Below are 17,169 nucleotides of genomic sequence, written 5' to 3' on the forward strand. Positions count from 1 at the left end.
AGACGAATGAACCTGGCCTTAACTTGGAAATCCAAGTTCTCCACTAGAAAGATGAGATGAAATCACTTGAAAACGATATAAAGAACGCCGGAATCGGAGTTACGGTTTGGAAATGGCAAGCGATTCAAATATGACACCGGTCTGCGAATTACAGCAAGTACCCAACTAAATGCAATGAGATGAATATGCTACAACACCCAAACAGGACAACAAAATACATGGCAGGGATGCATTCATGATGCTTAACAAAAGTCTAGCACTGAGCTACGGCCAATTCATCCATTAACAGGTTCAAACAAGCATGGCAAAAATGCATATGGCAAACAGATTTCAGACTTAGTGAAATTAACACTTGTCTGGAATCTCAGATCAGGTAGCACTCTTCGGAGCAACAAAACTACATGCTACAGGACCTGAACATGGCAAAGTAAAGCATGGCATGGAGCTACTCAAAGAGCTTAACAAAAGTCCCTTAGTGACCTTGAGCCAAAAGGGATCAGAAAATACAATTACAAGTATGTGAACATGCAAAAACATAAACAGATCACAGACTTGGTGAAAACTGGAGCATGCTGAAACAGATATCAAGTACGCATGTTTACGAGCTCGATGCACTCACTACGGAGCAAGTCATGACAAGCTAAGCATACATCCATCAAGAATACACAAAATGCAAGCTATACATGGCAAGAACAACAACATAGCATGCACGGATCAACTACAACATCTTCGGCAAAATCGCTAACAAGTAGACAATCTGCCCAAATTCACGAAGTAGCAAAAGTAGAGCTCGATTGACTCAAGCTAGGGTGCTCCATAATTGCAAACAAAGACATGGATGGATAGGGCACTACAAGATTAACAAAACATCCTTACTGATCATCCTCAAAAGAGGCACGTATCACTAGGAAACAACATGAACATATGGCAATATGAGATAAACAGCTCAAGGACTTAGTGGAATTGCTAAGTCCCTGAAATCAGAATTACCAAGTGCACCACTTGGCAAGCTTGTACTAGTCACCACACACATCACAAAAATACATGGGTTGCACCTCTGGAAAGATGACAAAACCCTTAACAAAACATATGTAGAACTCAGGGGCATATCATGCACACAATAATCATGGCAAAAATGACAAAAAGCTAAATGAAGGAGCAGATCTGACAATTATCTCAACTAGCATACTTCCAACAGCATTTCGGGCATCAAGATGAACTCAAATGAAAATGATGCAATGAGATGAAATGATGTGCTCTCTGAGACGAACATTTTGATATACTATATGCATGAATCGGAGCTACGGATGCAAAGTTACAATGCGATGAACATAGGCATATGGATCTAGGGATTTCGGGGACTTGGTGAAAAATTCAACCTCTCCGAGAAAGTCAACGGGATCGGACGGAGCGGGATGACGAGATCCGGGACGGGGACGTTGCGTTTGGATGGATGAGTGGGTGGATCTGATCCCACTCGGAACTCCGGCGAGTTCTTGAACTCCGGCGAGGGGCGGCCATTCCGGCGATGACCGGTGATGGGCTCCGGCGAGCACGGGCCAGAGGCGGGCGCCGCGGGGAGGATCGGTGACGGAGGGCGCGGCAGGGGCGCGGAAGGCGGCCGGCGAGCCGCTGCCGACTGTGGCAAGTACGAAGGGGCGGCGAGGTGGCCGCGGGCGGCGCCGGAGAGCGCACCACGGCAGAGCTCGGCGATGGCGGCGAAGGCGCGGTGCGGGGAGGCGGCGTACGGGCAGGCGGCGGCGCGGGATCTGGCCCGGTTCGGCCCCGCGCGGGCCAGATCTGGGCCGGCGGGCTTCGGCGGCATGGAGGAGAGAGGAGGTCCGGCGGGATGACGTGGCACCGCGGGATTGACTAGGGCGGCGGCTGGACATGTCCGGGCGCGTGGAATTTTTGTCCGGTGGCGCGAGGTAGGAGAAGCTAGGGTTTGCACCCCGAATTTTTGGGGAGAGCCACAAATATATAGGTAGAGGGAGCTAGGAGAGTCCAAATGAGGTGCGGTTTTCGGCCACGCGATCGTGATCAAACGCTCTAGATGATGGAGAGGGTTTAGGTGGGTTTTGGGTCAAATTGGAAGGGTGTTGGGCTGCAATACACACGAGGCCTTTTCGGTCCCTCGGTTAACCGTTGGGGTATCAAATGAAGTCCAAATGACACGAAACTTGACAGGCGGTCTACCGGTAGTAAACCAAGGCAGCTTGGCAAGTCTCTGTCCAATCCGGAAATGTTTAATCCCCACACACGAAAGAAAGGTAGAAATGACCACCGGAGGAGAACGAAGCACCGGAATGCAAAACGGACAACGGGGAAAATGCTCGAATACATGAGATGAACACGTATGCAAATGCAATGCACATGATGGCATGATATGCAATGCATGACACGCAAGCAATGACAACACAACAACAGCGAATAACTGGATGACACCTGGCACATCGGTCTCGGGGCGTTACAACACTCCACCACTACGAGAGGATCTCGTCCCGAGATCTAGAATGGCACCGGAGGGAAAACGGAAGAGAAAAAGAAGAGGTAAAACTAAGTTGCTTCTTTGACAAACGAGTGAAACCAAATAACCTTGAGAGGTTGAACAAATTCAAGAAAAGAATACAACGAAGGTGAACAAAGTCAAAAACACTCCGTTAGAAAAGAGAAACAAGGAAGAACGAATTTTGACAGCACTCAAGTTGAAAATAGATGAAAGACTAGATAGGAAGAAAAAGAGCTTGAGCAGAGGACACGACACTCCGGTTAAATGGATAAGCCAAGAAAAGAACATGATCTTAGATGAAATGAGATGATGGTTGAAGAAAAAAAACAACATCGACGCCTCCGGAACAAAATTAAGAATGGAATGGAATGAACGAAGGGAAACAAGATCTTGAGAGAGCACGCTTACAACAAATGCTAGAACAGAGTTGTTGGAAAAAACCAACAACGAGAAGAATAAGCTTGATATGGACTTATGGAATACATCTCAAAATATGAGGTGACAACCTGCCACTAACGGAAACGAAAGATTGGATTGATGTCAACAAGGATTTGAGAAGCTTATTTCACCGGGAGGATAGATGAATAACTTGGGTCATTTATAAACACCATAGATAGCAACAAACCTTAGGGAAGGCTTTAGGTGAAAAATAACCCAAGTTAACCCCAATGACGAGATGATGGATTTAAAATATCCCAATCTTGACAACATGTGAATCATGAAAACATGAACTCCAATTATCAAGAATGACATAATACCACCTCAAGAGATATGAGTGAAAGAATTGCACTCCGGATTACAATATGAAGAATTCTTGAGCTCCTTAAAAGAATCTCGATGAAAAACTTCGAGAAGGAATTAAATCCTTGATGAACCATCATGTAGAACCTCCATGAAGAACTCCGTTAAACAAAAGAATGATCAAATGGAAGGAAAAAGAAGTTGAAAACAGAAGGTGAAGCCTTGCGATGATTTAGATGGATCTCCGTGATAATTAGGGCTTGGAACTCCGGGAAAGAAAGATGAACAAAAGAAATCAAGAATTTGATGAGCCTCCGGAATAGGGAATTAACCATATAGGTGAATCAAGAATAAGAATTACAGTATGCTTATCCTTCACCAATTAAATTGATGACAATCAGCGGATTTGGCACACTACTTATTCTCGTAGAAAAGATTAAGAGAGATATCGATAACTTGATAAGGACTTGATGGAACCGCCGGTGGGATTTGGAACAATGAATGAATTGAGATGATAAACAAGGAAGAGAAATCTTGAACGAACCACCGTAAGAATTGAAAATGAACAAAGAGAAGATAAAGAAACATCGGGAAGAATTATAAAATGAACGAAGATACTTGAGAGGATTTAGATACATGAGAACGAAGAGATCACGAGCCAATTAGAGGATATTTGAACGATGCACCGGTAAGATTTAGAGAAAAAGAGCTGAAAGCTGAGAATGAATAATTATGAGATGATGGCCTCCAGAGAATCAGATTGAAAAGACTCCTGAATTACACCGGATGGGTGAAAAGAATTTGATGATCGAAAACAATTATGAGAGGGTGGCCTCGAACTAGAACCACGAATCTCTGACAGGACGGATAAGATATGGAGGTAAAACTCTTCTTCGGTCTTCAAATTCTGAGAATGACGATGAGAAGCACCACCATGAATTATTTAGACACTCCGAAAGAATCAAAAGCGAAGATGTTGAGCCAACGATGAAAGAATTTAACCGATCTTGGAGAAAGGCATTTGACTGATGATAAATAATTCTTACGTCAAACTTTAAAAAGAATTTAGGATAGCTCCGGGAAAATAGAAGAGTTAGGTAAGATCCTGGGAATAGACCTGTGGGTTAGGGCCCACTGAAAAGAAACACCGTTGATGATTTAAAATATAGATTGCGCCGGTTGATTTAAATGGCTTGAATGAGATAACATCCTCAAAAAATCTTGAACGAAAGCAGAGTAGAAACATGAATCTTCGAGATATCTTGAGCACTCCGGAACAAAAAAATAGCAAGGAGTGGATGATTAAGAGGTGCACCGGCATGAGAAGGTATTTAAAACGAGGAAAAAGGGTATGATCAACGCCAAAAGCTTGAATTTGTTCCACCGGAGAAGAAAATGAGTGAAGAGTGACGAACTTGAAGCTCCGTTAGAATCTTCATGAGAATCATCGAATAAGGATATTGACGGAAAAGGAATGAAAAGGCCTCGCATCAATAAGATGGATACTTGATTAAGAAATCTGAATCCTTGAAGAAAAGGGATTGGGTGGGTGGGAAAAAACAAAGGCAGCTTGGGACGGATGAAACAAACAACATTGAGAAGAACTGATAATTGATCTTGTGAATGTTGAAGTGATCGGATCCACTTGAAGAGAGACACCCCGGTAGAACAAGATTGGCATAACAATCTCGATTATCGAGAAGGATTAGTATTCACATCGGAGTATGAGAACACCATTTGGGGAAGGTATGGAATCAACACTTGACATTGAAGCAACTCGAATACCACAACTCCAAACAAAAACAAAGGATTGACTTGCAAAATAAGCCGGAACAAACATATGATAGAGATTTCGTCCGAAGTTTTCGTGGTGGGCCTACACGGGCTCGATCGTACAGCACCATCATGTACAAGGCAGTGCACGTGACATACGAAGCGTCCCCGAGTCGGCATAGCCAAGGACTCTTTAAGACACAACGAGACCACTATAAACCGACCGTGAATAGGCGGACCACTAGACGTCGAACCCCAATTTCATATCATACATCCGTCGGAAAGAAATCCTAAGAGCTACTTGAATTCCCACTTATAAACTCCCAAAATTTTCCCAGTTATGCAATCAGGTGTTGGGGATACAGGGGAAGCATAATATCTCACCCAAATCTAGCAAATCCTACATCCAGCTGTATCCATCCTTCAACACATAACCAAGAAACCTTCGGAAACCATCTACCTCAACCTTCGAAAAGCATCCGTTATACAAGTTATGGCGATACTCCCGAACTCCCGCCCCAGTACTGGGTGGCGTCGAGGTTATCTCACCAACGAACTGCATAAAAGAGATTTTCGATGTCGGCCTACTAAACTCAGGTATTCTAGAACTGCAACGATAAAATTATGACGATAACACCTCAGAGCTCAACTCCCCGGGACACTTCCACAAAACCCCTGACAGGAGGCACCAAGACAATGTTCTCGTCATAAAACCATCGGAACGATTCCAAGATAACCGCATGAACCTAAAATTTTTTTTTAGTGAAATTTGAGAAGAGAAGAGTCAAAACTCTACGTCAGGATGCCTTACCAGAGCGATGAAGGGACTGGGGAGTAAAAAGAATTCCTAAACTCTCCGATATATAATTCCTAAATGACTCAAAACATTTTTCTAGACACAACTCGGCCGCTAAAAACGATCAAGCAATGGGGCTCCTAAGGTCGGGGAAGGCTCTGATACCAACTTATAACACCCTCGATGCGGCTATATCTCCCACGTGTCGAAGCACGACTTAGAGGCATAACCGCATTGAAAGCAATGTCGCAAGTGAGGTAATCTTCGCAAACAACCCATGTAATACAATAGGGGAAAAGATACATAGTTGGCTTACAATCGCCACTTCAATCAAGTACATAAATAACATTACATCATCCAAACACTCATGGCCCGACTAAGGAACCAAAATAAAAGAAGAACCCCAAATGCGACAAAGGTCCCCGATCGACCCCAACTGGGCTCCACTACTGATCGACTAGAACGGAACAACACAAAGGACAAGATCTTCATCGAGCTCCTCCTGAGCTTGGTTGCGTCATCTACACGGTCTCATCGACACCTGCAAGCTGGTTTTGGAAGTATCTGTGAGCCATAGGGACTCAGCAATCTCGCACCCTCGCGATCAAGACTATTTAAGCTTATGGGTAAGGTAAAGGTATGAGGTGGAGCTGCAGCAAGCGACTAGCATATATGGTGGCTAACATACGCAAATGAGAGCGAGAAGAGAAGGCAAAGCACGGTCGATAAAAGTATGATCAAGAAGTGATCCTAAAACAACCTACGTCGAACATAACTCCAACACCGTGTTAACTTCCCGGACTCCGCCGGAAAGAGACCGTCACGGTTACACACGCGGTTGACTCATTTTAAATAAGTTAAGGTTCAAGTTAACTACAACTAGACATTAACAAATTCCCATCTTCCCATAACCGCGGGCACGGCTTTCGGAAGTTCAAATCCCTGCAGGGGTGTCCCAACTTACCCCATCACAAGCTCTCACGGTCAACGAAGGAATAGACCTCCTCCCGAGACGTTCCGATCAGACTCGGCGCCCCGGTACAACAAGACATTTCGACAGGGTAAAACTAAACCAGCAACACCGCCGGAATGTGCCGACAAATCCCGATAGGAGCTGCACATATCTCTTTCTCAGGGCACACTCAGATGAGAAATCCTACGAGTAAAACCAACCCTCAAGTTGCCCCGAGGTGGCCCCGCAGTCTACTCGGTCGGACCAACACTCAGAGGAGCACTGGCCCCGGCGGGGGGGGGGTTAAAATAATGATGACCCTCGACCCTCGAGAGAGCGACTCCCAAGGGAAAAGTAGGTGGTGGTGAGGCAAATGGTAAAACCAAGGTTGGGCATTGCTGGAGGAGCTTTACTTAAGGCAAACTGTCAAGGGGTTCCCATTATTACCCAACCGCGTAAGGAACGCAATATCCGGGAACATAACCCGATATGACGGAAACTAGGGCGGCAAGAGTGGAACAAAACACCAGGCATAAGGCCGAGCCTTCCACCCTTTACCAAGTATATAGATGCATTAATTAAATAAGATATATTGTGATATCCCAACAAAATATCCATGTTCCAAACATGGAACAAGCTCCAATCTTCACCTGCAACTAACAACGCTATAAGAGGGGCTGAGCAAAGCGGTAACATAGCCAAACAACGGTTTGCTAGGACAAGGTGGGTTAGAGGCTTGGTTCAACAATATGGGAGGCTTGATAAGCAAGTGGTAGGTATCGCAGCATAGGCATAGCAAAAGAGCGAGCATCTAGCAAAGCAAAGATAGTAGTGATTTCGAGGGTATGATCATCTTGCCTGAAATCCCGCAAGGAAGAAGAACGAGTCCATGAAGAAGACAAACGGGCGTAGACGAACGGGTCCTCACAACCATGACATTACCGGAACCAACCCAAAGCAGCAAACACCTGAAAGAAGCACACAACATAGTAAACAAACCAACACATGAACATGGTATGATATGCGAGATGCGGTATGCGATGCGTATGCATGATTTGACAAGAGACGAATGAACCTGGCCTTAACATGGAAATCCAAGTTCTCCACTAGAAAGATGAGATGAAATCACTTGAAAACGATATAAAGAACGCCGGAATCGGAGTTACGGTTTGGAAATGGCAAGCGATTCAAATATGACACCGGTCTGCGAATTACAGCAAGTACCCAACTAAATGCAATGAGATGAATATGCTACAACACCCAAACAGGACAACAAAATACATGGCAGGGATGCATTCATGATGCTTAACAAAAGTCTAGCACTAAGCTACGGCCAATTCATCCATTAACAGGTTCAAACAAGCATGGCAAAAATGCATATGGCAAACAGATTTCAGACTTAGTGAAATTAACACTTGTCTGGAATCTCAGATCAGGTAGCACTCTTCGGAGCAACAAAACTACATGCTACAGGACCTGAACATGTCAAAGTAAAGCATGGCATGGAGCTACTCAAAGTGCTTAACAAAAGTCCCTTAGTGAACTTGAGCTAAAAGGGATCAGAAAATACAATTACAAGCATGTGAACATGGCAAAAACATAAATAGATCACAGACTTAGTGAAAACTGGAGCATGCTGAAATAGATATCAAGTAGGCATGTTTACGAGCTTGATGCACTCACTACGGAGCAAGTCATGACAAGCTAAGCATACATCCATCAAGAATACACAAAATGCAAGCTATACATGGCAAGAACAACAACATAGCATGCACGGATCAACTACAACATCTTCGGCAAAATCGCTAACAAGTAGACAATCTGCCCAGATTCACGAAGTAGCAAAAGTAGAGCTCGATTGACTCAAGCTAGGGTGCTCCATAATTGCAAATAAAGACATGGATGGATAGGGCACTACAAGATTAACAAAACATCCTTACTGATCATCCTCAAAAGAGGCACGTATCACTACAGGAATCAGCTACTTTGCCGTCCGTCAAGGCGGACGGCAAAGGCATGAACGGCGGACGGCAAAGGCCTTTGCCGTCAGTGGCGGACGGCAAAAGGCTCCGGCAATGTAGGCTTCGGTAAACAGCTACTTTGCCGTCTGCTACTGACGGCAAAGTCTTTGCCGTCTGCGGCGGACGGCAAAGAGAGCGGACGGCAATAATTGCGCTGTCAGTCCGTTAAGTGGCTAACGGCAGGCCTTTGTCGTCCGCCGCTGACGGCAAAATTGCTAGGGTCTTTGCCGTCTGCTTTATGATGTCATCTACACGTCACTACATGGCAGGTTCTTTGCCGTCTGCCACTGATGGCAAAGTCTTTGCCGTCTGCCACTGTAGGCAAACTGACCAAATGGGTCAGCTCCCAGGAAGCACAGCTGGATGCCACGTGTCTTCTTTGCCGTCGGTGGAAGACGGCAAAGAGCCCGTTGCCATGGGTGGCAGACGGCAAAGAGCCTGCTTATTGGCTCTTTTATCTGTTTTTTATTAAATCCAACAATTTTCATCACAAATACATATGACATATATAGATATATTTCAAAAGGCCATTACAGAGCAAACATATAAGATATCCAACACATAACTTCATCGTTCAACATAGAGGCATCCAACCATATATATTACAATAGTTTCATCCAACGATACATGCATAGTTCAACGATACAAAAGAAACAGAGAAAGGGATAAGGAGCACTCCATCTATGCAAGCTTTCGTCAAGTGAATGAAATCTGCAAAATGAAAAATAAGAAAGTTAGAACAAGAAGAGTAGAACAAGAAGAAGAGTAGAACAAGCAGAAGACTAGAACAAGAAGAGTAGAACAAGAAGAAGAGTAGAACAAGAAGAGTATGTCATTTATGAGCTAACTTACGTGAAATGGATCATATATGAGCTAACTAAGTTGAAATGGATCGTTTAAGAGCTAGCTAAGGTGAAATGGATCATTTATGAGGTAACTTAGTTGAAATGGGTCATTTATGAGCTAACTAAGGTCAAATGGATCGTTTTTGAGGTAACTAAGGTGAAATGGATCGATTTTTAGCTAACTTAGGTGAAATGGATCATTTATGAGCTAACTTAGTTGAAATGGATCGTTTTTGAGCTAACTTAGGTGAAATGGATCATTTATGAGATAATTTAGTTGAAATGGATCTTTTTGAGCTAACTTAGGTGAAATGGATCATTTAAGAGCTAATTTAGGTGAAATGGATCGTTTTTTAGCTAACTTAGGTGAAATGGATCATTTATGAGCTAACTTAGTTGACATGGATCGTTTTTGAGTTAACTTAGGTGAAATGGATCATTTATGAGCTAATTTAGTTGAAATGGATCTTTTTGAGCTAACTTAGGTGAAATGGATCATTTAAGAGCTAATTTAGGTGAAATGGATCGTTTTTTAGCTAACTTGGTGAAATGGATCGTTTATGAGCTAAGTTAGTTGAAATGGATCGTTTATGAGATAACCTAGGTAAGATTGGTCATTTTGGAGTTAACCTAGGTGAAATGGGTCATTTTAAAGCTAATGTAGGTAAAATGGATCATTTAGGAGCTAATCTAGGTAAAATGGGTCATTTTTGAGCTAACTTGGATGAACTAGATCATTTATAAGCTAACCTAGGTAAAATGGGTCATTTTAGAGCTAACTTAGGTAAAATGGATCGTCTATGAGCTAACTAAGCTAATTATGCAATTTTTGACATAAGTAAGCTAAGTACAGATCGTTTTAGAGCTAACTTAGGTAAAATGGATGGTTTTGGAGGTCAGTAAGCTTATTAAGTCATTTTGGAGGTGAAGAAGCTAAGTCTAGGTCATTATGGTAAGCATTGGAGGAAATAAAGCTAAGTCTAGGTCATTATGGTAAGCATTGGAGGAAATAAAGCTAAGTCTAGGTCTTTATGCATGTGTTAAGCAAAACACTAGATAAACTTACCAAGATGTAGGAGGTGTAGGAGCGGGGTGGCTCGTGTCGGTAGCTGGAGAAGGATCGTGCGATGCTTGTCTGGAGTTACGCTGCACCAAAAGATCATTTCCAATGTCTTGTTAGCATGATGACACTCAAATGTTAAGACTAGCAAGTAATGTCCATTCAAATAAAACTCACCATGGTCCTAGGAGCAATCACTGGCATCGGCGGAGCGGTCTGACCTGTCTTCTCGCACACAGACTGCACATTTGGTTTTGACGACTCAGTCATACTAGTTAGTAATGAGACAAACACTACATGAATGTTTTGGCTAATCTGCAGAAGAAACTTACCACAAGGAGCTCGTACATGGCCCTTGCCTGCATGTCATTCCGTGCCCTCTCCTCCTCTAGCATCTTTGTCGTCCTCTCCTCCAACTCCCGCTGCCTCTCCGCCGCCTCCGCCAGAAGTTTCTCCGTTCTATCTCTCTCACTCTGTATAGCAGCCTGCAACACCACTCACATGACCATTTGTAATCATCGATGGAAGCGCACACAATGTAATGGAGAAAGATAAATGAGTACGTATCACTAACCTTGATGGCGAGTTGCACTGGCCGTTCACGAGGCCTTATCTCAGGAGCGGAGCTCGACTGGCGCGCCTTGATCTCCCGGAGAGTGCTAGGACAACGGATAAGTCCATCTCCAATGGCTATGGAGCCATGGGACCTCCCGCCACCAGATATCATCAACAGCTCTGGATCAATGGGACCCTGGCTCGGGTTAAAGTCCTCCCCTTTCCTCGCCTTCCCCTCATCTCTATATCTCACGAGCTTGTTGTGGGAGGAGATGTTGGTGAAGTTGTTTGCATCATCGAGGTCAGACTGAGAGAAAGCCTTGACTTTCTTGAAAGAAGCAGTGTGGGCCATGGCATACAGGTCGTACACCTCTGGCACCTTATCCGCCTTATTGTAGCGTGCCTGAAAGAGAGAAACAATGAAAATTAGTAATTAAAGGGCTCAAGCTAGCATGATGAATGAATTGCATGAATCATGAAGCAAACCACATACCCAGTTGCGCCCGAACTGATATAAGTTGGAGCTGCCTTGATGGTGTGGCACACCTTCCATTTGGGCACGTTTGTCCTTGGCCTCGTTGTGGAGGGCTAGCCATCGTTGTGAGCACCACTCATCGACCAACACCTCCCAACAATCCATCCGATCCGCACACCATCTCGGAGGCGCCTAAGTTAGCAAATAGAAACTTGAGCGCTACGGCTAAGAATTACTAAATGAAGGAACTTAAGTAGAGAAGGCCTTAAGAATTACCTTCATGTACTGCTCCTTACTCAGGAACTTATCGCGGAACGCCGGCTTGGTCTTCTTGATACCACGCAAGGCGTAGTAGTCTCGAACAGCCTGCACCCGAGCCTCGTGCCGTAAGTTCTGGAGTAGGCGCTTGCAGACGTTCTCGATAACATGTGCCGCGTCCTCCTCGTATCCCTCCTCACACCTGTAGAATGTCTGCAATCAAATGAGACAATATTGATTAGTACAATTAATAAGCTAGTTGAAGATTTTTAAATGTGTAAAGGAGAAATTACCCAGAACTTTCTAATCACCATGTCTGCCCTCGTGTTGCACACGACACCGTCGATAATCTCATCCGGCGGGGCCGGGGCAGCCACGTAGTGCTCCCAGCTCAATCCAAGCTCTGGAAGCCGACCCTCACCAGGCAACGTGACAAACCGCGGGAAGTTTTGCCGGCAAAGAACTCCAAGGACGGAGTTGGGCCGGCGGACACTATGATGGTGGTCCCAACCCCTGCAACATGACAAGGCCAACGCATTAGTTATTTGAAAAAACGTGAATGCACAAGGTACAAAAATATTAAATGCACTTACGTACCTCTCCCCATCAGGGAAAATCAACCACCTCTGCTCGCGGGTCACCGGCACGGACGGGAGCCGTGTAGCACCACGCTGGTAGACGGTGCCCCCTCCTCCTCAAGATCAGTCGGCTCCCCGCCATCATCAGCATGGCCACTCGGCTCCTTGGGCTGATCCGGCCAGGTACCCCATCCGGATGTGTGCTCCTCCGGGGTCACGTGGGCCGAACTCTCATGGGCCGAAGGCCAGTCGACCCGAGGCTCGTGGGCCCAAGACCCGTGGACCGGAGGCTTGTGGACCGGAGTCCGTGTAGCCTCCTCCTCGGACGAGTCCACCCTAGCAGTCACGTGCTCGGGTGAAACGGCTGGGGGTGCGGCGATGAAGGCGCCGTAGCAGTCACCCTACCTCCTCTCCCACGACCACGTGCCCCACCTCCTCTGTTCCTACCTCGTCCCCTGCTGGGCACCGCGGTCGATGAAGAAGGGCCCGGCGGTGTGGCCATACTGTCCAGCAACGCTCGGCGGAGAGGTGCGTCTGGAATGGAAGACCTCAGACCACGCTCCCGACCAGCGCCCACCATCTTTCAACACCTGCCATGAAAAACAGTAAACGAAATTAGTACAACATAAAAAAAGACCGACATGAATAATAATATGTGTATCACTTAAGTGTATCATCATCAAGTACAACATAAAAAAATGTAATACCTGACACTACTAATAATCTCGATCAGTATCATCAATAAATGCATAATCATCATCATCACTATAATCAATGACGGGCTCATAGGGTTCATTGGCATCAACATGTGCAAGGCCACCTTGATGTAATCGGTCAAGCATTGACAGGTCATCCGCAGCAGTAACCTCTTCTTGTTACGGCTCTTCTTGTTCCTCTGGGGTGATGTCGGATTCATTGTCGCTGTCTACTTCAATGTTTTGGGGTGAAGTATAGCGGTTCTTGAAACGCTTTTTGGAAAGACGTGTCTCTTGGAAGAATTCTCCTTCATATGTGTCTGGGTTAATGTGAGGTTCATAATCCTCTTCCTTTGGGGAGAAAGTCTAGCACGTGGCGGCACTTCATAAACGACATCCCAACCTTTCAGATTTGGATTAGTTTGGCAGGCCCACGGTAGATAGAATACTTGGGTCGCCTGTTGAGCCATAATATAGACATCAGGAACATCTAAATGAGTGCTTTGGTTGATTTCAACTAGCCCTACATGTTCATGAGTCCTTCTAGTCTCCTTCGGCTGAAACCAATAACATTTGAAGACTACGACATTCGGTGGATTTTCACCATAGAACAGAAGTTCATAAATTGCTTCAACTCTCCCATAATACTCGGTACCTCCTTCGCCGATAGCAGATACACAACAATTTGTTGACTTTCGGTCGGCCATAGATAGCTCTTTGCCATAGGTACGAAAGCGATACCCGTTGATGTCGTACTTGTCAAATGAATGGACCTTATAGTCAAAACCATTAGCGACTTGTCTCAATTCGGCGTCCATAGACTCTGAATTAGCCTACAAGTTTAATATGAAAGGATTGTTGCATTATGCACAAATTAGCGAATGATATGAAATTGTCTAATAGAAATTACTGTTTGTTTGAACCAAGAGATGAAACCGGGATAGCCACCTCCTTGCTTTGCGAGAAGCTCATACTCTTCGACGGAATCCTTTTGGATCTCCGCTCCATACGAGAATATGGTGACGTATCGACTGTATGACATATCTAGGAATAAGAGTAGTTCAAAGGAAATAGAAGTTGCGAAACAATGTACCGAGAACTTACTCGATGTACGGCCGCACTTCTATCAGGTTGTTGAAGATATACAACGAAATGGTCCGCCATTCTTCGTTATCCAAAGATACTAGATGTGAAACACTAGCTGGTGCGAGATTCCCTTTGAATAGGATGAGGTTGGATCCACCCTTTTTAGGCTTGTCATCATTGTACCGAGGCTTCGGATTATGCAAACGACGATTTTGGGCTTCGTAGTGCGCTGTTACGAAGTTTGCCGCCTCCTCTGTGATGAATGCCTCAGCCATCGATGCTTCAATTCTACGTTTATTTTTACATTTTTCTCGAAGCGTCTTCTGCATCCTCTCAGTTGGGTAGCACCAACGATTTTGCACGGGCCCCCCCAATCTTGCCTCGGTCGGGAGATGCAAAATCAAATGCTGCATTGGATTAAAGAAGCCCGGTGGAAAGATCTTCTCTAACTTGCAGATCAACTCCGGCGCCAACTCTTCCATTTCTTCTAGCACGCCAGGCGATAGTTCTTTCGCACAAAGAACACGGAAGAAATAGCTGAGTTCTGCCAGTACTAGCCATTCATCCTCAGGGATGAAGCCACGCAACATCACCGGCATTACCCGCTCAATCCATATGTGCCAATCATGACTCTTGAGACCAAATATCTTCAGTTTATCAAGATTCGCTCCCCTCTTTAGATTCGCTGCATACGCATCGGGGAACATCAACTGCTGTTGCACCCACAAGAGAATTTCCCTCATAGCTGGCCTTCCAAGATTGAACCATGCCTTTGGCTTCGTCCAGTTCTGCTTTCCTTTCGGTTCTTTCATGTTTTGTAACGGCCTATCACATAGCGCCTCCAGATCGACTCTAGCCTTAGTATTATCCTTTGACTTCCCATCTATGCCGAACAATGTACCAAAAAGTGCCTCGGCGATATTCTTCTCAGTGTGCATCACGTCGATGTTGTGTGGGCAAAGGAGGTCTTTGAAGTAAGGCAGATCCCATAAGCATGTTTTGTGAGCCCACGCATGCTTAGTATTATACCCCTTGAAGTACCCTGGACGTTGTGGATCTGGCTCGAGAGCGTTTAACTGATCCAGGGTCTGTTGGCCTGTCAATGCAGGTGGTGCAGAGTTTTTGACAACTCTACCCCTGATGAAGTTCTTCTTGTCTTTCCTGAACTTATGGCGAGGATCCAGGAACTGTCTATGCATGTCGAAGCAAGAAAACTTGCGACCGGCCTGAAGGCAACGAAACTCAAGAGCTCCCTTGCATGTGGGGCACGGGAACCTTCCATGCACACACCAGCCAACGAATAGCGCATACGCCGGCAAGTCATGCATCGAGTACATGTACCAGACACGCATTATGAAGTTCCGTTTGCTAAAGGCGTCGTATGTCTTGAACCCATTATCCCAGGCTTCTTGCAATTCGTCCTTAAGCGGCTGCATGTACACATTCATATTTTTGCCCGGATAGTTGGGTCCTGGAATTATCAACGTCAGGAAAAAGTTCTTTCTTTGCATAATCTGTCCGGGGGGGGGAGATTGAGTGGAAAGACAAATACGGGCCAACAACTGTATTGGGCTGCCGTCATACCAAACACACTGAACCCATCCGTGCTGATGCCGACTCGAGGATGCCTCGGATCTGCCGCTTTGTCAGCATGTAATTCATCAAACTTTTTCCACGCAACACCATCCGATGTGTGTACCATCATCAGATTCCCATCTGCATCTAGTTCGGTTCTTTTGCCTGTTTTGTGCCATGCCATCTGTCTGGCCGTCTCTTCGACCATGAAAAGACGTTGAAGTCTTGGTACGATTGGCATATACCAAAGAACACTAACGGGGATTTTGGTCTGTGTCTTCTCACCCATACCGTTGTCTACCACAATATACCTGGAAGACTTGCAAATGGGACAATAGTTCTAGTCCGCATAGTCAAGCCTAAATAAGGCACATCCTTTCTCACAGGCATGTATCTTCTCATAGGGCATCTTCAGTGCACGGAGGATTTTGTCCGACTGGTACAGGTTTGCAGGCATTACATGGCCTTTGGGTAGAAAGCGTCCAAATACTGTCATAATTGCGTCATAGCATTCTCTGCCCAAGTTGAACTGAGCCTTCAGAGCCATTACTTGTGAGATGGCATCCAACTAACAAAGCTCAGTGTGCTCGTGGAGCGGACGTTTCGAAGACTCCAACATTTCATTGAAGGCCTTTGCAGATTCCTCCATCTCCTCGTCCGAATCCCGAGCATCATCATAGCCTTGCACCATGTTTTCCATCCCGGTACCATGCTCGTCGGTGCGACGACGATCCACCTCAGCTCGGTCACGTTGGGCAGACTCACCATGAAATGTCCACACCGTATAATCGGGCGTAAAACCACTCTTCTGCAGGTGTTTGCCCATTTCAGCCTCTGTCTTCTTTTCCCAATTGCCGCACCGGAAACAGGGGCACCAGGTTTTCTTTTGGCCATTTGCAAATGCGGCTTGCACAAACCCCTTAGTTTTTGTGAACCATTCAGCGCTCCATTTGTTCTGACCAGTGTGACCGGTATACATCCAAGCACGGTCACTCATCTTGACTTTCAGAGCTACTGGACACACAACAATTATATATGTAATTCACCATGTATATATTCATAAGTTGATATACCTTGTCAATTTTATTACGTCCATGCAACCTACACTCTAATAGGTAATGATAGGTCCTAATCCCACCCGTGTATGTGTAGATTGGGTTTATTTTCCCATGCTATGCTCCGGATCCGACGCAAAATTTCGGCAGCACCTCCCCGCTGTTCTCCTGATACACGTCTCTGCAATAAACAGA

The sequence above is a fragment of the Triticum urartu genome, chromosome 5A (assembly GCF_056163025.1).
Source record: "Triticum urartu cultivar PI428250 chromosome 5A, HENAU_Tu73, whole genome shotgun sequence".
Classification (NCBI taxonomy): Eukaryota; Viridiplantae; Streptophyta; class Magnoliopsida; order Poales; family Poaceae; genus Triticum; species Triticum urartu.